This window comes from Candoia aspera, chromosome 4 (assembly GCF_035149785.1).
Source record: "Candoia aspera isolate rCanAsp1 chromosome 4, rCanAsp1.hap2, whole genome shotgun sequence".
NCBI lineage: Eukaryota > Metazoa > Chordata > Lepidosauria > Squamata > Boidae > Candoia > Candoia aspera.
In genome coordinates this window covers 82,687,917-82,713,284 of record NC_086156.1, presented here as the reverse complement: position 1 = coordinate 82,713,284, position 25,368 = coordinate 82,687,917, and the positions used below count along the sequence as shown (strand labels likewise).

General features: G+C 42.5%; 1 protein-coding gene across 1 annotated transcript in view; it reads left to right on the top strand.

Moving 5' to 3' along the window:
- The window catches only part of HOXB3 (homeobox B3), a 49,335-nt gene that overhangs the window by 12,940 nt on the left and 11,027 nt on the right, over positions 1-25,368 (top strand). Inside the window, exon 3 of the mRNA XM_063300801.1 lies at positions 16,223-16,273. The gene's annotated coding sequence lies outside the window, so the exon portion shown is untranslated. The remainder of the gene's footprint in view (positions 1-16,222; positions 16,274-25,368) is intronic.

Here is a 25,368-nt window from a genome sequence, read left to right as displayed (position 1 = left end):
GAACTGCTCTTTTGAATCCTTTGCTTTGGGCTGCATAAAGTATACTTTAAAGATCACCCACAAGGCTCCCCACCACCACCCCATATCCCCAGGCTGGCATTCACAAGGAAAGCTAACTTGCAGATAAGTAATGATTAATAAAGGACAGTCTTTGGCTGTATGTATTTGGTTGAGTAGGGAAATAAAATTTTTAAAAACAAGAAAACCCCAGCCCACCCTCCAGATGTTTTGAAAGTACAAGTGATGGGAACTGTAGCCCAAGACATCTGGCGGGGGGTGGGGGCAAGCAAAGGAGGAAAGCTAGAATGTGTAGGGAAGGTAATCAGTGAGAGAGAGAGAACATTGTATATGTCTTCTACTCACACACACACACACACACACACACACACACACACAGACACCTTCTTTGTCCAGGCACAACATATGCTTGTCTTTCGACAAAGCAAGAAAAGCAGCTAGTGGTGCATATGTAAAAATATGCCCTTGAATCCTCCTGAAGGGTAAGAGTCTCCCCTGTGCTTTGCTAATGGTTCTAGAAAGAAAACTTCCTAGACCCAGCGATTGGGGCCTACCTGTCTGGGGCTGCGATGCTTTGGTGGCCAGGCCAAGGAGACTCTCTAGGGCCTGACTCACTCTCCCCTTTATGCCACGTACGTAGTGTTATTGCAGCCTCCCCCAGTGCCTTCATGTGTATTTTACTACAGCTATAGGCAGGCTGGGGATGATGGGGTTATAGCTCAATACATTCAAAGGGTTTCAAGTTGGGAAATAAGTATAAATATTATGAGTGTTTGCGGTCTGCACTCCCACCCCCCATATTGTTTGTATATATTTGCTTCAAACCTAGCACAAAGCATGCAAATTCTCTTTCTCCAGATCTATGTCATGGTCCCATTGGTGGTTTTTTTTTTTTTTTTTTTTGCAAAGGTCCCTTTTAGGGAGAGAGAAAGAGGTGGGGAGTGGGGGCTGGCCAGAGAGTGGAGTTTGGGAACATTCTCAGTTTGATCAGTAGCCCCCTGACAGATTTATGATCCCCAATAAAACCAGTGTGTTTAAATTCGTAAATCAATCTGCCTTCCCCCCTATATAAACGTTCATTTTATCTCAAGAGAGAGAAAAACCCTCTCAGTTTCTCGCACCTACCAGGGTGAAGCAAGACGCTTCCTTTCCTTTGAACTGTAGAAGACAGAAAGTCTTTTTAAATCAAAGTTGCTCTTTTTTTAAAGAAAGAGGGAGGGAGGGAAGGAGGAGGGAGAAGCAGACAGATTTTTGTTTCCTTTGTAGTACAAAGTTTATAGATTTTTTTCCTCAATTTTTTCTGTTCTTTTTTATATTTCTTAGAGATAATTCCCTTCCTTCCTTCCTTCCTTCCTTCCTTCCTGCCTGCCTGCCTGCCTGCCTGCCTGCCTGCCTGCCTGCCTGCCTTCCTAGCATTTAACAGGAGCCTTGAAAATCCAGTACCGTATTCTGAGGTCAATTTAATTTTTAAAATCCCTACAGCATTTTTTAAAATTGGTCAGTTCTCAAGCCAAAACTGGGTTTCTCTTTGCAACCTCTCCATACCTCAGTGAGCTCTTACAGGCTAATATTCTCTTATTTCTTATACACCTTTCTTGCTGGATTCAGATCATTCCAATATAGGAAAACGTTCCATCAATTTCAAGGGAATTTTCTTCCACGCATCAAAATTTTTTAGCATGCGACACAACTGATCCCTTGGTGGAGGTGGATTAGGAATTACAGTTGGCTACACCACTGAGTTTTTCTTGGAGGTATGATTGAGTGAAAACCACAATGATATTTAACCCAAATTGAATCAGGGCATTTATGTATTTGGCAGAACTGTCTTGGACCAACTTGTTTCTAGGCAAATGAGCTTTAAGAGCTTAGCTACGCTTATAGAAAAGGGTTTTATGATCCAGCCATTATTTTCTAGTATCCTTTCACCCCGAATACTGCAGTTCTAAGAATAAAAACAATACCTGTGTGTGAGGCAGAACTCAAAAATCAAACAAACAACCCCCCCTCCTTTGTCAGCACAAGGCTTGCTTCAGTAGAACCAGTGATGGTAGCTATCCTGAGAGAGGCTGAACAACTCATTCTTTTCATGATCCTTTTGTTATACAGACCTCAAGACCAAAGTATCTGGAATTATGTTTTCTTAATCTTTTATTAAGTCCTGCCTAAAATGCACTTCTCTTGCAGAGAATTACTATGGGTTACCTTTGTCAAAAGCATTTACCAACCAGAGAGAAAATGGAACTCAGTTGTCAAAGTGTCATCTGCCTGCTTATCACAGATACATGCATGTGCGTGCGCGCGCACACACACACACAGAATTTCTCTTCCTTTCAGAGAAAGGCTTTCTTCCCCCCCCCCCCCCCCAGCACCTTTGTTTGATTTGATTTTACTGCCTACTTACACTGCTACTTCCTCAGCCCTTATCAAGCCTATTGTTTGGATAAAAGATATCAGTACTGTTTTATCATCTGGAATATAAGAGGAAGGGGGGCATTAAAAAAAAAGAATAATCTTAATCCTGTATATAACAGAACTGTTCTTTCTTGTATTTTTCATTATATACATAATATAATGTTTAGACGCATTTGCACAGGCACATAGGTATGTTTTAATGTGCAGGATCATTTCTTCTGCAGACTCTTCTAAGTAAATACAATTCCTGAGTGGATTTAAGCCTGTCTGTTCCAGCCTGGCTCTCAAACTGTGTTGGGTTTCAACTCCAATAATTCCCAGCCAGACTGCTAAAGGCTAAAGTAAATACTAATTTGAAGGTTTCTATTACCAGCTCCAACTCCATGGCAGCTCATGTCTTTCTATACAGCTGATTATTGTCAGTCTGTACTTCTGTTGCTGCTGTTGTTATCATATATATTGACTTTGCTCTGGATATAGAACATAGATTAAATCCTTCTGGAATACTTAATATTAGTGCCATAGCTAATTGGAAAAAGTGGGGGAGCTTGGCATAGAGGAGCATACAGAAAGGGAAATTGGGGAGAACAAAGGGATGAAAAATTAATAAAATAATTTAGGACAAAAAAAGACATAAAGAAAGAAATGGAAGATAATTTGGAAACATACTATTATCCAATATATTTTTTAAAAGGTTTGTGAGCTCTGTAATATAAACTGATTTGTCCCTGATAACAGTATTGAGCACAAAGTTTCTGAATGTACATTTTCCTATCCTATAAACTTATGGATATGTTATTTGTAACACGTGTCTTTCTAATAAAGCCCTCCCATTGGTTTGCTAATGCTACATTCCCCCTCAGATATTTCTACAAAATAAATGGACTTCTGTGTATACACAGAAATGTACACCTAAGTATGAATGTGTGCGGGTGTATATGGTGAAAGGGATGGTGTGTGTATAGACAAAAGGACAACTTCAGCGTTCCAGGAGAAGGTCACAACGGCCCTTTCTGTGGCTAGGAAAAGTGGGGGGGAGAGCTAGGGAAAGAGAACCCCCACCCCTTCCCAAGTCACGTGATTCATTAAATAATTAATGCAGAGGTTGCAGAATAGATATGTATTCGTCAGGAAAATCGCAGACATGGACTCCTTGTGTCTGACGTGAAATTCAACTGTCCTTAAAAAAATCTCCCCCCTCCCTCCCTCTCTCTCTTTTGTGCACACACACACACACACACACGCGCGCGCGCCTATTCCAGAGGTAGGGGGTAGAGAGAGAGAGAGAGAAAGAGAGAGAGAGAAAGAGAGAGAGAGAGAGGAAGTGTGTATGAAGAGAGAGAGAGAGAGAGAGAGAGAGAGAGAGAGAGAGGAGAGCGAGCGCGCGCGAGCTGCAATAAAACATTTCTCGGGAAGCAAGAAACCACGCCGAGGGCTGGACTTATTGTAAGTAGCGGGAGATCTCTTCTTGCCTCTCAGTCTGTATGTCCATGTAAATTTATTGTTTGTTATTAATGTTATTGTCGTAAAATGTGACAAATAGCCATCTTCATTTTCTCCCATTTCTCTTCACCCCGTGGTGGTGTGTATATTTATACCCATCTAGGCATTCCTTATGTGAGCGTGCATATATATATATATGTGTGTGTGTGTGTGTGTGTGTACATGCACACATATCCTCAAACCTTTTCTTTCTCTCATTTCTCTCTCTCTCTCTCTCTTCCTTGATTTATTACAATAAACATGTCAGCAGCAGCAGCAACAGACCTTCTCCCATTGTGCGTGTGCGTGTGCGTGTGTGTGTGTGTCTTTGGGAGAGAGAGTTGTGTTGTTTATGGCACTGTCCGAGGTAAATCATTTCTCAAACGAAAATGATGTGTGATCTTTCAGAATCTCTCTCTCTCCTTCCTTCTCCCCCCCCAGTTGATTATTTCAGACGATTTACTGTAATATATCAAAACCTAATGTGAAAACTGTATAGCTGGGAGTCTTAAATTAAAGCAACTGTGATTACCAATTAAGAAGAGATTTGTATAAATTTTGAGCAATCCAGGAATCATGAAAACCTAACATCAAAGTAGCAGTTGGAAATCTTGGGGAGACAAATTTTCTGTGCCAATTCTTAGAAGGAAAATTTAAAAACAAAACGGATCAGCGGGAGCGAAGGAGGAGATAGCTGGGGGTTTGGCTGGCCGGGTTAAATTCTGCTGTCTGCGCAGGGAAGACAGGGGCCCAATCCACGGAGAGGTTTTCCTGTTTGTGAGAAACTCCCGTCTATTTAAAAGGATGGGGAAGATAGGACGGCGAAGTCCTCGACCCGTGGATTGTGCCCAAAGCGCTTTGAAAATCCGACTTGAGAACTCAGACAAAGGGTTTAAAAGACTCTTAATATCAAAGCGACAATTTCTCCGGGAAAGGACAATGGCAAACCAGCTGAGATGCAAACATCTGCCTGTGTGTGAAAGTTACTAAACTTTGCACCTAAAAATAAGAGGCTGGGAAGACTGGGTTACGTAGTTTACTGAAAAGAGCCTGGTATATTTGTATTTGCGTGTGCGTGTGCGCGCGTGTGCGGCGTTTAATTCCATATTCGAGGCTCTAGTAGAACAATAGGCGGCCCCTTTCCAAACCTGCGGTAGAGACCCCGTGTTGAGAGAACAATGGAAAACCCAGCATGAACTTTGTACCGGAGGCCTCCCCTCCGCCCTCGCCTCCGGTTTACAAATCATGTACTTGTCTCCAACAAGAAAATTTTTCTCCCTTTATTTTAAGGATATTTGCCCGTAGGCTTGCTCTTTCCTGAGCTGCGGAACGGCGATGCTCGTGACAGCATAGGACCTGTGTTCGGGGCTCTTTAATAAGAGTGGCCTCTATAATAATACAGCGGTATGGCCGGGAAGGCGGGAGGGGGAGAGTCGAGGGAAAGCAGAACTTCGATGCCAGCCAGAGACGTGTCGCAGGTCCGAAGGTTTGATAAATGTGGAATATCGAGGATTTGGCGCCTGAGCAATATGCTAACTTTAAGGCGGACTGAGGTCGCCATCCTCTGCTCACTTACCTGAGAGTAAGACTCCTTAAACTTGCTAGGACTTTCTCCTGAACAGGCAATGCATACACGTGCATTGTGAATGCAGGCTGTCCTTGTGGGCCTGATTCACTGGACTGGTGAAACAACCAGCCTCCTGAATGTTGCCGGCGTATTTTCTTCCTGCTTTCGTTTCCTTGGCTCGCTGGAAAAGGGGGGGGCGGCGGGGGGAGAAGGAGGACTGCTGCGGCGCGCGCTTCTCCAGTCGCCACTGGTGGATACTGTATAGTCCTCGAAATCTCTGGCCAAAACTGTCCTGGGCAGCTAATGGAGAGGGGGAAGCGTGGGAGCTTAAAGTTGCCTAGTATGGAAAAGAACTCTGGGCGAAGGTTGCCCAGAAGGACCCCAGAGCTAGGCAAGTCCAGCTCAGACGAGATAGTGGCAGGACCCGCCAGTGACCTTTCAGCTTGCCGGCTGACTCAAGAAGCTGACCATTCCTCGAAGAGATCAAACGGGGAAAGGTGAAAGTCAGACTGGGCGGAGCCCTTCGATGGGAAATAACGTTGCCGCCACCACCACTACCACCTCGCGCAAGGCCAGGGCTGGAAAGCTAGCCGCGCAACTGCCTGGAAGGGGGGAAGAGAAAGCTGGCAGGCGAGGCTCCGCCAGAGCCCCGGTTTCCTTTGCTCGCCCACCGCCCCGAGGGGTGCTATTTTACTCTTGTCTGCTAGGGCAAGCCCCTATGTCAGGCCAGTCGGTCAACGCGCAGACTTCCATTCACTAGGAATAATGTCAAGAATATCCCTCCCTTCCTTCCTTCCTTCCTTCCTTCCTTCCTTCCTTCCTTCCTTCCTTCCTTCCTTCCTTCCTTCCTTCCTATTTCAGGGTAATATTTCGATTTGCGAATATGCAAGCAAGGTAAAAAGGAAAGAATTGGGAAAGAAAAGAAAAACTATTCACGGTGCAACCCTATGCAGCTTTGTGGAATTCATTGAGACTTAGTACGGTCCAGTCTTGTGTGTAAGGAAGTAATGTGGCATGATTAATCAACCACCCCTTCTAATTCCGCAGGGATTCCTGCGCACAGGGACCAAGTCCAGCTCCTCTCGGGGTTCTTGGGTGTTTGACTTCCATTCTGAGGAAGGAGAAATGGGAATGGATTCCAGAGGAATCGGGGTGATGAGAAGGGGCGGAGGGCAACGAGGGTTACAACGTGTTGCTCCTTTCCGAGGTTCTTGCAGGAAATGGAAGCCCAACCCCACTTCAAGCCCGGGCACCTTGGAAAAAATAATTCAAAGAATCCTTTCTCATCCCATTAAATTTGGCTTCCAAGCGAAAGCACACGTTGGTTCGGTTTATTTCCTGGGTTTAGGGCAGAAAAATCTGCTGGATTGTGGCCAAAGCATTTCTGGGATGGAACGCTAGGCAAAATCCGAAGTGCTGCAGAGGCGCAGAAAGTGTACAGTGCCTAGCACAAGGCGAGGCAGCGGGAATAAGAGGAGCGGCCGTGGCAGGGATTCCGAGCGGTCAGTCCTCCCGCCTGTCTGTCCTTTCTTTCCAACGCCACCATCCCCCAACTATAAATCTATCTCCCCCCTTTCCTTTGTATCAGTCTTTTCTTCGGATATCGTTTTCCTGGGGGAATCGACCTTGCCTCCTTTCCGTCCCTCTCCTTCCCCATAAAAGATCTCGTTGCTGCTTGTTCTAACCTACATCTTTGTATTTGCTGGCCACCCTGCTTCATTAAATCATAACACATTTCCCTACTTGTGTTAATTATCGGTTTATTTATCGATCGGATACTCTAATAACTTTGCTGCTGGGAGTACTTTTCTGAGAGCTGTAAGAGAATCTGTAAAATCGTTACGATCTTCCTTTGTGTTATATGTGCATATTTCTTTATTAACTTGGTCGTTCTCCAATACCCTGGTAAATTAGCAATACTGTTACAGAAAACCAACACAGAAATGAGATATATACTATATTTTACATACTTCCTACTTCTCCCGTTGATGCATATAAACACACACTTAAACATTGCTGTTAGATTCAGAGTTCATTCCAAGTTTCTTTGCCTATCAACAGCACCTTAGAATTCATATTTATCGACTAAACATTATTAGAAATCATCCTTTAATGTAGGTGCTTCTTCCCCATGAGGTGCTGTTTCCAAAGAAGAGACTTCAGGGAAGCATCCAGCTGCCTCCTCCCAAGTCTTCTTGAAAGGTCTGCAACCTTCATTTGGACAGGGTTACCTTCGCAAGATAACTTACCGCTTAGCTGTGCTCCGAAATAACAACCACGCTGAAACTAAATTGGCAGGGCAAAGCTTTTGAGAAAGAAAACTGTGTTTTCTTTGCTGCAGATTTTATTTTCGTTCCTGTTTGACTTCTTGTTGGACTTTGTCTCTCTAGAATCTGGTTCCCCAATTCTGTATCCATTTAATTTTGAAGCAAGCCTCCTTTAATATCCAAAGCATTTTTCCAACAGCTAAGATTACAATGCTTTGCAGATTTATGTAGGGCTATGACCCAATGAGACCAAAAGGCTTATTTCTAAGTGTTTATAGAAGATTGTGTTATAAGTGTGTTTGGAATCTCAGCTTTACATTTAGTTACCATGTTAAAACAACTGTAATTGTATTGTAATTCTCCCCCTAATTTATTTATAATCTGAATTTGTTTCTTAAACTCAAAGAACTATGGTAGCATACCTACTTCTCCCAAACCTTACAGAACTGAACCAACCATATAAATATATTTTGATAAGCCAACAACTAGAAGCAGTGTAAATAAATTTTCCTGCTCTCCTCCTAATCTCTCTCCCTCTTAGGTAGATGAAAGAATCTGATTTTACAAGAGAGCTAGTGCAGGTCTGCAACAGTGGCTAAGATTCCCACTCAGCAACTTTAAGCTGTGAGGACTTCAACTCCCAGAATTCCCTCGCCAGCATGCTGGGGAGGATTCTGGGACTGAACTCCACATAGCTTAAAGCTGATGAGGTTGAGGAAACTGATCTAGGTGACCTTGGGTCAGCCATTGTTCTTCAGCCTTATTCTAGAATAAAATAGGTGCTGGTGATCTCCTATGCCACCGATTGTGCTTGGAAAAGCAGTGGGACAAAAACACAGTATTAATAATATAAGCTTCTCAAAACATGGCAAGTGTTTCTCTTTTGCTTCAGTGTATGACTCTCTATTATGTTAAGGAGCCCTGGAGTTTACTTTAAAATAAAGTCAAAGCTAGGTAATCCAACAACAGTTTGCCTACCTGCCTGATGACCTATGGGGAACATTAAGAAAATGCCTGGAACTCACTGCCTAAAAGGAATGAGAGCTTGACTAAGGAGCTGTAGTGGTAACAACTGCTTTAAGTTTCAAAGGAGGCAAGCCACTTTCCAAGCCAGCCCATAGGAAACAGTTCCTTTGAGATCATTTGCCAAAGATTCCAGCAGTATATGTCCCAAATCAATTCATTCCACTTGTTTCCAGAGCATATAAATGTATTTTAAGGCCCTTTTACCTTGGCCAGGTTGATCCATCAAATATTTCTGGAACAGAGTACACCTTAAGGTTATCTATTCCAACATGCTGGAACACTCTTCTACTTCTTGAATTGCCCTGCAGAAAGAATCTGGAACCCTAGACCCTGGCTTAAGAGGAACCACAGTGTTTCAGAGCCACACTAAACAACCCAAACACAACCACAAGCCAGAATAAAATGGAGGGAGCAGACATAGTTCATGCCTGACACCAATTATTCTACCCAACTCTCACTCTCTGTGTGCCCACAAATAGCTGTGTGGACATGCTGAGAAACTCAGTAAGAGAGGCCAGTTTTTGGTGACTGGTCTCTTGGAGACCTAGCAAACAAGGAGTAATCCAAAGTAAATAAAGCAATACTGGCACTTCAGTTTTAGATGCATGTGTATGCCTCTCCTTAAATATGTGCAAATATTTCTAAATCCTCTGACTTTCAGAGAGCTTACTCCCAAGTAACGATGAGAGCTACATCTCCAGTCAGAAAGTAACAACAGATTCAAGGGAGCTTACTCAAATCAGGATTGGGCCACTGAATTCCATTAACCCTGAAGGAAATCATGATCTGACCATTCAGTTTAATGATAGTGGGATGATTTCATATTAATGGGCATGGCAACCCAGTAAGCACTGCTTAATACTGCAATTACTAAAGCTAGACCAAGTAGCAATTTGGCCACCTAAGATCTATGCACTTCACCTTGTAAATTAGCACAATTTCTGCCCTACAGTAAATGTACCATTGGTGTAATAGCTTGAGGAACCATTCATTTCTTCTTTGGGTGGGGTTCAGAGAGAGGTTCTGTTGCACAGATGTCACTGAAGCACAAAAGAAGATGGTTAAAGGTGCATTCCCTTCCTTTCTGTGTGGCTTATTTCCAAGTTACGTTTAAGTTCAGGCATTACAATTATATAAGCCTTGTCAGAAATAAGTCCATTAGCTATACTAAGACCTACTCACAGGTAGGTTAATTTAGTGTTGCAATTGTAGTTGAGGAAATGCTGAAGGGGATATTAATAGAGAAAAGCAAAATTGTTATGCTTCATATAAAGTGATAAAGTTATTTTTATATTAGAGTAGGCCTTTTTAAACCAGAAGAATTGAACTTAGTGTATCTGAGAATGAGTTACCAAGTTCCAGATGTAAGGCCATGACCCTGAGTATCTTGTATACAATTCAGCGGGAAGTTCTTCTAGGCAAGCTTCATCAAGTTGAATAATTCCCATTCAGTTCTACAAACTTTGCTCAGGAGATTCCTTCAATGAATCCTCCCCACCAACATTAAAACACCCTGGGGTGCTTTGCTTTGGGGTCATATTTTCACAAAGTCTTGATTGATTGACCCTTTTAGGGAAAGAAATTGGATTAGTTAAAAGTTGCAAAAGTAAGTATTTCTTTAAAAAATCCAGGAGATAACAATATCCTTGATTTGGAATATGCCTGCTTTGAATAGGATTTATTAAAGAATAAAGAGAGACGGAAGGAACAAGAGGCATTGCTGGATTATAAATAGAAGCAGACAAGCAAGTGACTGAACTCTGTGGCCCATTTACCTTGATCCTGGAGCATTTGTGTTTAAGGAAACTAAATAATAATGGACACAGTACAAGTATTAAGATATGGGATGTGTAATCCAACACTGGGCAGACAATCCAAAGTGTATGTACAAGGAAGTAAATCATATATAAAAAGAGGATTTACTTCAGAGTGAGGCAGCCTTTGAGAGTGATGCTTTTTAAACACAGAAACTTTTTTTAAAAGTAGGATTAACTTGCTCTCCTGTCCAGAGGAATTCATTTTCCTAAGAGCAGTGAGGTCTACTGTATTCACATTTCATTTCTAGACATCAAATCCAGCAGAACTGAGAGACAGAACAACAAATGAGCCACTCACTAATCAAACGGACTCGAACCGGATTAGCATGGGATGGGTTCTAAATTTGGGGGCACTGCTGGGAGGGGGGTTGGTGCGGTAAAATGGAAGACTGAAGCACCCCAGCCCTACAAAACTGGGAGAGCTCTTTGTTAGGCGACCACCACCTCTGAGCTCTTGAGGAGCCAGCGCCAGCTGCAGGCAGCTGCAGAGAGCAGGGGTTGAAGATGGGAGGTCGGCCTTCAGATCACAGGCTGCACGTGAATTTCTTCCTTTGTCTCTGGCGTATTGCCACCCAAAGACTAGCATCTGAAGCAATCCCATTTGAACCAGTAATTCCAGGTCGATTTCAAGTTAATCTGAGGAAGGAAGGAAGGAAGGAAGGAAGGGAGGGAGGGAGGGAGGGAGGGAGGGGTATTAATATCTTAGCTAAAATAAAATACATGCCAAGAAAGGAATGGGGGAAAATATCACAGAAGGAAGCCCAATGGAGGTGAGGAAGTGCTGAACTGATTCCATACAGTAATATCTTGTGCACCCCTGAGAGTGGAAAAACGATTGAGAAAAGGAAGCTATTAAAATCATTATAATGGGTGCTGGATAAATGGATGGAATTTAAAAAAGAAGGAAGGCGCTGCACTGTTCACAGGCTATAAAGACAGAGAGAAGGACGCCATGTAGGTATCCATGCTCCAGCAGATCGATGGATAGTTTGCTAACGACCACATTAAAATGTCGAACGAGGCTTTCCTTCTTCAGGGGAATCTTTTGCTCAGCGCCCTACCTTTCCGTGCTTAAACATAAACCGGCAAGATAGGTTATCTCAAACATGAGCAGACGGCATTTTTTCTGAGTCTCTTTCCCTCTATTTGTTTTTCTTGCTGTTATTGTTGTTGTTAGTTACAAAAATGAAAGCTGGATTAGTCTTCGCTTTTCGTTGACATCAGTTAAAAAAACACATAAGTAAGACGTTCCAGAAAGAAAGAAAGAAAGAAAAAGAAAGAAAGAAAGAAAGAAAGAAAGAAAGAAAGAAAGAAAAAGAAAATAGAGAAAGACATATGGAATCAATTTCGTATCCTGACGTTGAGAACCAGCCAATTCCTGCTGGCCTCTTAAACCATAACCCATTTGGTTCCTTTCTCTCTGGCACCTCTTGTCATTCTGTAGGATCCCCTTCTTGCCACGTTTTAAAGTCTTGATAAAGAGAACCAGCCCTGCCTAGACCGGTAGTGCTTTCTCCTCTTCTCCGGGTAGAAGTGGGGAGATTTTCAAAGTCCTGCGTGTCTCCGACCTACTACCGGTAAAAATTGGGCTTCCCTTGGTGTTTCGGAAATTATTGCATTTTTTTCTTCAGTCCAGTTGGAATGTAAGAAACCATCCCCCGCCCCAAACTTGGAAAAAAAGCGCGTCCGTGCGGTGGAAATCAAAACTCGCCAAGCCACCAGCTCCGCTGTGCGAGCTTAGCCGCAACATCCGTGGAGCTCTTTCCGCGTAGCCTCGCGCCTTCTCGCTCCGCTTTCTTCGAGTCCTTCTGAAGCTTTGGGCCACCTTTCCCTCTTCCGCGGAAATCGTTTCGCTGAGCATTATTGCAGGTAAGACGGTTTCATAGAAATTAAAAGAAAAACCGAATTTAATAAGGAAGCTCAAATCCGAAATTGCAAGGCAGCTTCGTCTGAGCCTGGCATGGGCCACGGAGATTTAATTAATAGCTCTGACAAACCTTGGGAAGATGTCGATTGGCCGGCCTGAATTCTACAGTCCTCCCCCCACCCCCGGACCAAAAAAACAAAACACAACCCTAATCCTGTCTTTTGATCAGAAGAAACTGGAACCGGTCATATATTAAATAAGTAATATTAATGATCGCCTAATAACGGTTGAATAGGGGCTTCCAATATAAATAAAATGAATGGGAGGCAGGTTGCTCTTTCGAAAGTGGATGCCCCCACCCCTGCCGTCCCTCCCGGTCCACATTTGTTAAAGGTTTAGCGCCTCTGGGCTGTTTGAAAGGGAAAACTACAAACGCTTCTTTCTGGGAGGGGGAAGGCCGCTTGTTAAACAGAGGAGTGTGATTTATGGCGATGAGAAAGTTGTGTTTATTTGAGGTGGCTGCTGTTGCGGCTAGTCTGTTTCCTAGAAGGCCGAATCCGAATTTCTTCCTTCCCTCCCACCCACGTTACTCTCTTTTGTGTTTGCTGTTTGTGGTTAACAAACATCTTACGGTGCTGGTTTGTAGAGCCAGAAGGGATGTCCTCCACAGGCTAAGAGGGGAAGACAAAGTTGGCTTGGCGGCCGATACATTAAGCGTTCCCTTTAGCCTTTTAGATGTGGGGACACCTTACTACCGTTGCGCTTGCTCCTTTCCTTATATTTTATAATTCGTAGGCATTAATTTGCCCCATGAATATCTGGGGATGCCAGACTGCCTATTTCTACACAGACTTACCTGGAATCAGCCTCTAGGGAACGCATTGATACCTCAGTCCTATGCCTATGGGAAGGCAGTCTCTCTGAGTCTTGTAAGATTTACTAGCAGGTAAGTGCTCATAAAATTGCAGTCTGAATCTTCTTGCAAGGGAACAAGGATTATGACCAGAACGCAGTGCACTTTGCTCCAAATCAACCCGCTGAGAGCTGGCATTGCTGGGTTTTGCTAAAGACTATAAATTGACGGACAATTGAAATCCACAATATTTTCTTCATAACTGGAAAATCCTACATTTTTGAAAGATTGCAATGCTTTCAGATCAACTATAGGAAATCCTCATGTTCCATGAGGGTCTCTTCTCTTTCCCTCTTCCTTTCTTAGAATGGCTTCTTGCAGATTAATTCTTCTACATTTGGGAGCAAAGCGGTTTTCTTTTTGCCAAGTCAGAATGTCCTGGAAACCAGAGTTGCATTAAGAAGTATGAGCTAAATAAATGAATAATCACTGATGACTGATCAAAAGACAAAGTCAGAATGGTTAAATGGATCAAGTCATCATGACTGACAGTATATTTGCATTCCGGGCTGAGCATAGCACTTATAACAATGAGGTCTTGAGATGCTGTATTAACTATAAGCATATCTCTTACTACTTAAAAAGAAAACCAAAACCATCAAACCCTCAAATTACTGCAGTATTTAATATTTCCACCAGCAAAGTCAGGCCATATTGTAAGAGAGTGGCAGCTCCACTCACTGAGTGTATCTTTTCCCTCAAAATTACTTTACCTTAAATTTCCTCTACTCCAGAATCCTCTTCCTTACTAGCCTCCAGCTAAATCTGATTAAAAGAGAGAGAGGGAGAGGGAAAGAGAGAGAGAAAGAGAGCGGCTTGATGTGATGACAGATGAAATCCAAGAGGAAACCACGAAGCCCTTAAGTGACCCTAATTTAATCGATTTAATCATAAATCATCAACTTGATGAAGAACCAAAGTTTTCATTGATGGAAATTGATATTAATGGAGTAGCTGCTTCTTTAATTCACATATTATTTTCCTCCAGTTTGAAGACACATTCTGGGGACATGATTGGGGGAGTATTTTCTAATCATTTTTAATCATTTTTTAAAATCTTAATTGGAATGGTTTAGCTGGCAACCCCTCAAAGGGCCACAAGTCAAATGACTTCAGCATAGCTTCATTGCAGTGCTGAGGATCTCTGGGGTAAGATTAGATCTTAATATATGCAGCACCAAATATCAGATTCGGAATCTGGATAACCCAGCCAAATTTGAAGTGTTACTCTTCCGAGGGAAAAAAAGGAAACTGATCCAATATCTGTTATAGTGTACTATTCCAGGAGAAAGTGAGAGAGAAGAATTACATTTTAAGCTTCAAAGACACAATTGCTGGCTGTACTTATTTCCTTATTTGTATGTTTGTCTAACATCTATTGCACCGCAATGGCGAAGGCTCTAAAATAGATGCTGCTGTCCTTCAGCTTCCAAACAAGCCTGAGTGGAAGCATACTTTAAAGGATGACTTAACCCCAAAGTCCTAAATCATGTCTCACAATGAGAGTCTGTTAAACATTGGCCATTTTGCAATGCTTCATCTTTGCAATTAAAAATTAACTCTTGGTTTCGGCACTTTTCCAGTCTGTTATGGATGCCTAGATTCCAATTAGCCTTTAGGTATGCTGATGAATGCCCAGATCAAACAGCCTTGAAGAATTTTCCAGTAAAGCAAGAAAAAAAATGGGCCAGAAAACTGGTGGTTAATGTGAAACTACTATACCTAGATGGATGTAGAAAACACATCCCAGCCCGAAACACAACAGCTTGGAATTAAGTTTCATTGACCTCAGGGCAATTTATTTCTCCTTAAGTGAATGAAGATAGAAATGAGTGGTGCAAGAAAGTAGAAATGTATTGGGGTAAAAACAGCAGCAAAAAACCCTAGTAAGTGACTTGGAGCAACCTCAGCTTAGACTGAGACGGTTTTCTGGATTGAATGGAGTTGCTCTGGAGCAAACTGAGTTACAGAATCAGAAATGGAGCAATAAGGAGCTGAAGGCCAGTAAGCCATAAGCACATAGCTGTGCTTCCCTCTGTTCTCCCTGCCTCCTCTCATTCCACGCTACCCTTCCAGCTATTCTCTCCACGTTATGCGAAGCAGAGAAGAACAACTTTTGCTGCTGTTTCTGAGCAGTTCCCAGGCCAGGGACACTGAACAGGGAACAACACAAAACAGATATTTATTGCATTTGCTACTACATCCTAATTTATTCTTCCAAGGAGTTTATGTCCCTCCTTTATCTGGAAATCCATTACGCTCGTTAAAAATAAAAGAAAAATCTGTACAGCAGTGGTCAATTATATGACTGGTTAAGTTTTTATGATAGATACAGATACATAGTTTTCTAGGCTTCTTTGGGAACAAGAGCACATAAAGCTAAAATAAATAATAGGTAACAGATATTCTGTCTGTGTCTGTGTGTAAGTGTGTATAATTTATTGATGCTAAGTGTAGGGAGAGAATATTAACCCTCTTGAGGTCTACCACATTTTGCAGGAATGCCATTGACTCAACTCTTGCCTATTTTGCCAACTAGCAGTTTAAGCATAACCAAACTGTGGGAAGTAAATCAGGGCTGCAACTGGGGGGGGGCAAGTGGGGCATGTGCCCTGGGTGCCATGCGGGTGGGGGGGGGGCGCCAAAATGACAAAATAGTATTTGTATACTGAATGTTTTATTAATTTAATGTATAATAGAATAATGAAATTTGCTAACACCTCCCTCACCAACCCAGGTGGGGGGGGGGGGGGCTGGAATCCATGTTTGCCCTGGGTGACACAGACCCTAGTTGCAGGCCTGAGTAAAATGCTTGCCTGTCTGAAAGGCCTTTCCTCTTTCATTCTCTAGGCATAATTCCATCCTGTGGGGTCAAATCATCGACTTCCTTCCCAAGCAGAAGTAAGTGGATTTCAAATTCAAACTTTTGTTTTTAGAGAATTATAGTTTGAGTGTATCTCCACTTCCATCCTATTGGGATTAAACATTCCTTTGCTGCGATTAGTGCCTGCAATTCTCTCCATTGGATTTTAGACCACTCTTTCCATTCTAAGATGCACATTGTACATATAATGTTGTTAGAAATAATTAGTTGTATCCAATTCCTTGCACTTTTGCATGTAAATCAATAAAGTAGGTATGTTTTGAGTGTGTGATTAACAAAACAGAAATCTGAAAGTTTAAAAGTAAATCATTTTGGCTTTTACCTTCTTCAGCAATTCTAAGGTGCATCAGTCTCATGTGGTGTGTATCCCTCTTTTTTTATAGCTGATCTCTGTCTGTCTGCCTGTCTGTCTATCTATCATCTCCTATGCTTGATGCTCACTGAGCCACCCAGCCCTGAACATACTGGCCTGGCTGTATGAAAGTTCCTACATACCAGCCTTGGCCACCCTGGAGTCCTCCAGAAATGTTGGATTACAACTCGTATAATCTTCAGTCAGCACTGCATTGCTTCCTGTGGCTTGAGGGGAATTATAGTCCAACACAACAGGAGGAGATCAGGTTAGGAAAGCTCAATGCTTAGCTGGAAAGAGATCCCATAGAAATGAGTGTTAAACTTCCCTGCACAAATGCAGTGGATTGCTCTGTAAATCTACCAGATATTTTAGACCCCAAGAGTGTGGACTTCGCCCTTCTAACTTCATTAAATCCTTAACAGATAGATAGGTCAGGTCACATCTCTCAATATATTTGCTTGGAAGTAAATCACATTCAATTCAAAAGGATATTTTTGGTTTTCATGAGCAGGCCTATTGCAATGTTGGTTAGATGGGCAGATTTTTCCCTGACCTGATAGAAAGTTTAAGGGAAAGAAAGTTTAGGTAGATCTCAAAATGCTCCAAGAGCTCTAGGGTAAATGTTTTCTTCCAATTAATGTTTTCATTATAGGCCTTTTCTCATTCTTAAGACATTTTGAGTGGGTGTTGAACAGAATCTTCTTCCTGAGATTTCAGAAGACTTTTACTTAAAGTAGGAAGCACCTCTAAAGGCTGAGATGTTTCACTCCAACCAGGACAAAATAACATCCCAGACGTATTGAACATAGGCCAGGACAGGACAAAATAGCATCCAGTGTGGGGGTGGGGAGAAGGAGGCAAAAAAAAAGGACACTATTCTGGGATACAGGAATAGAGCCCCATTCTCCCCCCTCTCTCTCTCTCTTTTTTTTACTGGCTTTGTTGATGAGGCAACCCAGCATGCTGGACTGCAAAACAAGACATCCCCTCTGGCATTTCCCTCTTCTTCCCTCTTTTCTTTTCCCAAAACTGCATCCTATTTCAGAGTAGCCAATGAAAGTGGAAGCTGAAGTGTTTACTTGTATGCTTAAACTTTTCTATATGGACTATGTAGTCCATATATATTGATTTCTGCATGGTCCGTACATACTGACCTTGTGCAGTTAAGTGAGTCATGTCCTTTCTCTCCCTCTTCCTCACCCCCCCCCCCACATAGTTTGAAATGTCTACAAGCCCAATAGCAAGATTAGAATAAGCTGTAATGTGGTAGATCAGAAGGTAGATGGGAACGGTAAGGAAAATTCTTGGGAATCTAAGAGTAATACATAATAATTTAAGAAAAGGATCCCAAGGATGGGAGGTGAGAAAGGCCATCAGTAGAAAAGTTAGGATTCTGCACATTAGTTGACCCCCGTGGTGTCACATGAAATGGATAACATCCTGTACCTTAAAGTCTAGTGAACATTAAGTAAGGACGACACTCTATTTTGAATTTTACCAAATGTATTGTAGCTGTGCTTGAGAAGAGCATAGTCATATCCTAATTGTAAATAATTTTGGAGATAAGTCCCCTTGAAAGTTGGATGTGGTAAGAAATCCAAAGCAGTATACTTTGGCAATGGGAATTATTCTTTCTCGGCTCCCTGTTTTAAAAATGCTGGTAAGATTGCTAGCCATTAGCACAGGCATGCTACACATTACTACACATTACTCAGTTAGATTTTTCCAGAGGATGGGGTTCAGATATGAAGCAGGTTGGAATTCTGGGTATTTCTCCCTCTCCCTCCCCTCTCCCTTTTAGCTGCTGTTGTTGTTTATGGGTAATATTTTGGAAGTAATTCAAAACTACATCTGTTGATTTGACCATTAATGCGATGAGTTATTAGGCTTCTAAAACCAAAGGTTGTAGGGAAAGAAAAAGTTACAATCCACCAAGGAAAACAATAGGTCAGAGATGCTACTTCATCCCAGGTTGGCTTCTGGATAGAATTTGTGTCTATGTGTAGCTCTAGGGAAGTTAAAAAGGGTCAGGTTTCATGGATAACACACTTACCTGATATGGATACCTTTTAATCACAGACATCTGTTCCTAAATCCTTTTTATTTTTTAAGCTTGAAGTCCTCCTAAGCTTATCAATAGATAATGGAGAAGTTCTTCAAGTAAGACCCAAAAGGTTTTTGTTTATGGACAATATGATTCAGCATAATGTGCCTCCCTTCACACTCTGGCACCCTGCAAGGAAGTTATGAGAGTCCAACACGGAAGATAGCATAGTGAGGAATATTGTCTGTTTTAGTTTCATTTGAAATAGTGTTTCAAATGAAACTAAAAGTTTCATTTCAAACACTATTTCAGTAATAAAACATTTAAAAATTAGAAGCATAGGCACATATGATCTTTCCATACAGGGCTGATGGATAGATGGGATTGAGATTTAATAAAATTTAGGATGAATTCATTGAATTGAAATCAGTAACTGTTTAAGTCTAATTGATTTTCATGGGTTGACTCCAACTAAGATTAATGCTAGATCTAGCCCTATATTAATAATTAAACTGAGACACAATCTACTTCCAATCAATGTAACCAAGTATGTAACTTCCATAGCATGTTGGTTTCATATCCACAGAAGAAAGCTGGGATATAATACAACAAATAGCTTACAAATATTACTTCAATTGCTACACTAATTGCACTAATAAATAAAACAATAAACTGACCCACTTACATGCCACTGGGAATAAATTATGTTGAGGAAAAGAAGACAAGGGCCACTCCTAAATCAGAGATAAGGGATTTGTAGCATTCTAGATATTGGAGAACTACAACTCCCAGCATGCCTTATCACTGGCTAGCTGGGCTGATGAGAATTGGAGTCCAAGTCCTGAAGGTCCACATATTCCTCATCCCTGCACAGAAATGAAGAACCACTGGAATGTTGAACAGGGAAGCACCAGTTATTTTTTTACTGCATTTCCTTATCAGTAACTTATATACCGTTTAATGGGTAGATTCTGAACAGCAACTCTTCTGTAGTGAACGAGTGAGCAACCCAAGAGCTCCACGGCTTTGGTGTATCAGGCATAGGGTTATTTTTCCCCACCGTCCAGAGGCTAATGTTGTAGGTCAGTGTTTCCCAAAACTGGGTAAATTACCCAAAACTGGGTAAAAGTGGTTTTCCTTTGGGTAACGACACACAACCCATTACCCAATCACAACAGGGACATTTAAATTGACTTAAAGTGTTTTTCCTACACTGGGTAAAAAGGACTTTCTGATAAGTGGATTTGGGTAATGAAGGAAAAAGTTTGGGAAGCACTGCTGTAGGTTTACTATCTTAAGACAGTTCCATCCCAAATGGATTCTACTGCAGCTCCAAAAAGCTCCAGGCAGCAGGCCTGCCCAACCTTCCCAGACCTGGTGCCCTCCCTGCCCTCTCCACAGATGCTTGGTTTACAACACTCCTGACTTCCAACAAACACTGATCAGTCACAGAGGCCGGGACAGCGAGTGTTGTGTATATCAAGAGGGCATAGGTAGGAGATCAGTATAGGTCCTCCTCTGTGTTGCCTTATCTTTGCCTGTCAAAATCCAGCAACTGCGATCCCAAGATTAAAAAAGAAAAAAAAGAGAGAGAAAAGAATCCTCCCCCAATTTACTTTGTAAAGGGTCCGGTCCATGGCTGCTGAGCCACTAGTCTGGCTGAAGTGAACTTCTGCGTCTCAGGGTTTAGTCACAAGATAGAGGCCATAATTTGAAAGGCGATTCTGCAGCTGAATGTGTGGCTCACCTTTCTCCGAACCGGCGCCTTACAAAAGTGTGGGACTACACACCCAATCAGTCACAACCAAGATGTCCAGTAATGGGAGGTGTAGCGACATTTCTAGCGGGCACACGATTGCCAGAGGCTGAAGAAATGAACTGTATTAACAGCATAGTAGTTTTTAAATCTTCAGCTTTCTTGAGTTTCTTTAGCAAATGATGAGATCTAGTAGCACAGAATTCCTATTAGCACTGCAATAATTCCGATGTAACCTGTTGGACTTTTAAGAGTCTAGAAGCACTTCAAAAAAACAAATAGCCAATAGTCTTATTTATAGAACGAATTATTTCAACGGGAAGCCAGAAACGGAGAACCCACGAGGATCTGGTATCCGTGGACCGGTGCCAACTCGGTGGCAGTTCAAACGGGCCGGCGCTTTTAGTAACAACAAGGAGCGCCCGGAATGACGCTCGAATTCTTGCCAGAGGCCGCGGATCGGAGAAGGAGGCGTCAAGGGCCTCCTGGGCGTGATTTATATTCCTGAGGTTGTGTGACATACGGGGATGCCGAGCCGGGGACTGTGGGTGGGTGGTTAGCGGACGTTTTTATTACAGATTAATAATATTAGCATTCAGAACGGGAAACGAGGTTACTGGAGCCAAGGAATGTTTCCCCAAACGAAAATATTTTAAAACGATCTCTCCTTTCCCAAACGAAACCTTCTCCCCGTTTCAGAGATAGGTCTCGCGTTGTTCACCTCCCACTAATTCTGGGTTCATTATTTGGCGACATCCTTTTCTCTTACCGTCACACGTGAAGGTCAACTGCCAAATAAATGTCCTTTTAGATCTGAACGTACCGCGGTGAAATTATAGCTCTGTTCTCAGGCAGACTTTAAATAGAGAACGAGCGCCCCAGCTCATATTTTATCTGAAGGGTTCCGTCGCTGTCACGGAGGATCGAGAAGCGCAGGAGTATGTCTGCCCGCGTTGCTCTTAAAAAGCCTACCGGCCGTCCTGTAGGAAGTCTAATTCGCGGGTGAGGGTTTGCCTAGTTCTTCTTTCTTCTGTCCGAAGACGTTCTTCTTACCCGTCTCTCAGCTTCTTCTGCCGAAAAGCAACAACAAACCCGAATTGTTAAGAATATAAGACACACATAAACCTGCCTTGCGTCTTCTTTTAATTGGGAGGAAGCAGCGCTTTGGTACCGGGGAAAGCATATGTTAAGGGGTCTTTTTTTTTCATCAACGAAAATAAGGGATCTGGGTAACTGTTGCACCGTTTAAAAATTGAGGAAGGGCCGGTCCAGTGAGCATAAAAACAAAAAGCCTCGAAGATCGGTATTTGGGTGGTTGGGGATGAGCCAGTCCAGACGCGCTGCTGCTTTCAAGTTAGCGGATTCCAGGACTAAATATCTCCAAGTGAACCGGCGGCTTCAAGTACTGTACGGCATTGCATTAATGATGATGATAACAACAACAATGAACCGCAAGTAATGGGGTAGAGAACCGAGGGGAATCTTCCCCCCCCCCCCCTATTCGGAGTAATGTTTTTCACTCCCACCACAAACACATCTATTATAAAGTTCAAGTTCTACTCAGCTATGGATTTTTTCCCCCAACATTTGCCCCTCTTCTCTTTCCTTTTCCCTCCCTTTAAACAAGCCCCTCCTTTTTCAATTTGTTCTTCTCTGTTATATCTTCTGGATCAGTCACCAGAGTTTTTAATAGTACATTTGTGACCTACTTGGCACACTCCAAACTCCATTACCAGCACCACCACAAGTGTGTAACCTTTAATTTTGCAGAGGAGAGTTGACTCAATGCCCTTAGCTTGCTTTGAGTCTATTCCTTCCAAAGCAGTCCTATGTGTACTACTCAGAAGAAAATGCCAAGGAGTTTTATAGGATTTATTCCCAGGTAAGTTTTTGTAGGATTGCTAAGTAACTGCACAGCCATTCCTATGCATATTTATTCAGAGCCAAGACCTATTGTTTTCAGTATGGTTTAGTCCAAGAAAAGCATACTCGAATCTTAAAAAAAAAACCTGAAATAACAATTGGCCTGGTAAACCAAATCATAGATATTAAATAGAGGAAGAAGTACAAATTCCAAATGCTAAAAGTTGCTTCTTTTAGCAACTTTTTTTTTGCAGCTGTCCTCCAATCTTCTTACTTAAGCAAAGAAACTAAACTGAACTAAACTGAACTGAACTAAACAAGTGTAGATTTCTGTCCTGGTAAAAGTTAGTTTACCGTCCATGGTGATCTAAAAGTAATCCTGCAGATGAAAGAAGATGTTTGGCATCCAGTCTTGCGATGGTAATCCAAATGAAAAAATAGCCTAATATTGCAAGAAACACCCATGTTTTCTCTTCTTAGTTCTTTAAGAAAGCCTGGCCAGACAAAGCTAATATTATCCAAGTGGAGGACCAAGAAGTTCATCTGTAATTTCCAGAACCATTTGGTGCAGATAAAAGCTGAAGCTGGATTTGGTAAAGGACTCAGATGAAAAAGTTTCTCCCTGCAGAAACATCCTAAAAATGTACTGAGTGAAATATGATGTTTTCGGATAGCAAGGATGTCTAAAGAAAGAAACCAGCCAATTCCAGCGCTTCTTCCTTCTCTCAATGCCAGTTCTTGTCAATTCAGCAATTAAGCACCCCAAAAGGTAGAACTGGGGAAAAGACTGGGGGAAGAAGTAACAATAGATCTCCCATTTTGACACACTTACAGGCCAAAAATGCGCAGAGACCTCAATTTCTTCCTCCCACTCTCAGTTTGTAATGGCAACTCCCTTTCCTGACAGCAGCAAAAACTGGTGCAAACCTTTTGTCTTTGCAAGCAAAGCTCCTTTTGGACAAGAACAGGGGTAATAAATCTTGAATTACTTTGACATCATCCATCCATCCATCCATCCATCCATCCATCCATCCATCCATCCATCGGTTTACTTTACTTTTCCCACGTCAAGTTGTTTCATGCATCCCCATTCCAATTACACAACTTAGATGTAACTCCCAACAAACAAATGGTTTTGTACCTACTTTTCATATGCACAAAATAATGTGATGGGCTGCCAGAAATGTACCTTTTTTCTTTCCTAATACAGAGGCAACTCTTCCCTGCTCAATCATACATTGCCAGAGTATACAAAGAGCCAATTACAAAGATTTTGGCTTAATATATAAACTTTATTTGACTCTTCTTCTATTTCATACTCTCTGGAATGTTTAAATTTCATTAATACACACACACACCCCCTTCATTTTGCCGTGTTTCTGTTACCTTCCCCTGAAGGGTAGCTACCATAATCGTGTCATATTCTCTATATATGGCATCTAGTTTGCATCAGATGAGGTAGCAGAAGATTGAAAGACCTCTTCAGCAGCTGTACTGAAATAATTCTCAGGAGGAGAGAAAAAGTGGAAGAAGAGGAAGAAAGAGAATAGGATGACAAGAAGGTGGGGGTGGGGTATGATTCTGTTTCTGAAGGTTTATTAGCATAACTTGACATGTAGTTGAGAAGCATGTGGATCAATACAACTCCAGTTCTCCTGCTAGGCCTCTGTGTCCAGCACGTCTCTATTTGCATATTGCTTTTTCCTTAACTGACACTGTCAGGAAGCAACCTTGGCGTTTGCCCAAGCTCTCCAAAGCGCGCGCGCGCGCGCACGCACACACACACACACACACACGCACACAAACCATCGCCTCCCCACTTGCCAGATACGAAGTCTCTTTACAGTACATGTCTCCTTATCCTCTCCCCCCCCCAGTCTTCTCCCCTTTAAATGGCAAGCGGGTTATTAGTATTAGAATTAGCACTAATATTAGTATTACATTTAAGCCTCAGTCTAGGCATTGCCTGGTTGAGGGTTTGATGTCAGCGATTCTTTCTGTTTTCCCCTCCTTGGTGCCCTGTCTGTCGGTCGGTCTGTCTGTCCCCCCCCCTCCTCTCTTGCCTTCTGCTGTAAAGCCAGAGGCCATTGTTAACCGTGAACAGGGCGTACCGAGAGTATAGGGCAGTCAGAATCCAAGGATCCCTTCAACATCTTTGGAAGGCTGTCGAGAATCCTTTGATTTCTCCCTCTTCTCACCTTCCCCCTCCTCCCCAACGGATTGAGAGCGAGAGAGAGAGGACCCGAACATCCCTCCAGCAGAGCTTCTATAGAGAGATCCCCCCTCCCTTTGGCGTTATGACCGGATTTCTCCCTCTAGATATTCCTTGAACATTTTTTTTAACCGAGAGGAATGGGGGGAGCTCTCCTCGCTTATTGATTGCGTTGCTTGCTGGCTGCGAAAATATATTATGTCTGCTCGCCGCGCTGCTCTCGTCAGAGGCTAAGGTAAGGTGGACCGAAATAGGCTATCAGTTGTGAATGGCGGAGACCGTGTCTCCATGATTTATAGCTGTATGACTCGCATCGCGGTTCATGAAGAGTTCACAAGCTCTAAGCTTCCTTCCACGCAGCGACTCTCGCTCGCTCGCTCGCTCTCTTCTCCTTCTTCTTCTTCCCCCTCCTTCCCTTCCCTTCCCTCCCCTTTTCGTCTACCCCCCTTTTGCTCTCTTTTTGCTCTTCTCACTCCTTTATTTTTCCTTCTCTTTATCTTTCCCGTTTTCACTAGAATGGCTTCTGCCTCCTTCCTTCCTTCCTTCCTTCCTTCCTTCCTTCCTTCCTTCCTTCCTTCCTTCCTTCCTTCCTTCCTTCCTTCCTTCCTTCCTTCCTTCCTTCCTTCCTTTTTTCTAATCTTGGCTGTAATGAATATAGTAGCCTTTTGCTTTGAATTGTTATGTTGTATTATTATTATTATTATTATTACCATCTGCTTTGGGAAAACAAGCTTTCAACAAAAAGGCTGCTTAATTTTATTCTAGCCCAGCAATATAATTACGATTTTTCCCCCCACCCCACCATGGAGGTTAAAGGGAAAAAGGTTATGTTTCCATTTTCCACCTCGGCCTTACAGCCTTCCTTCAGTTTCATCACAAGCC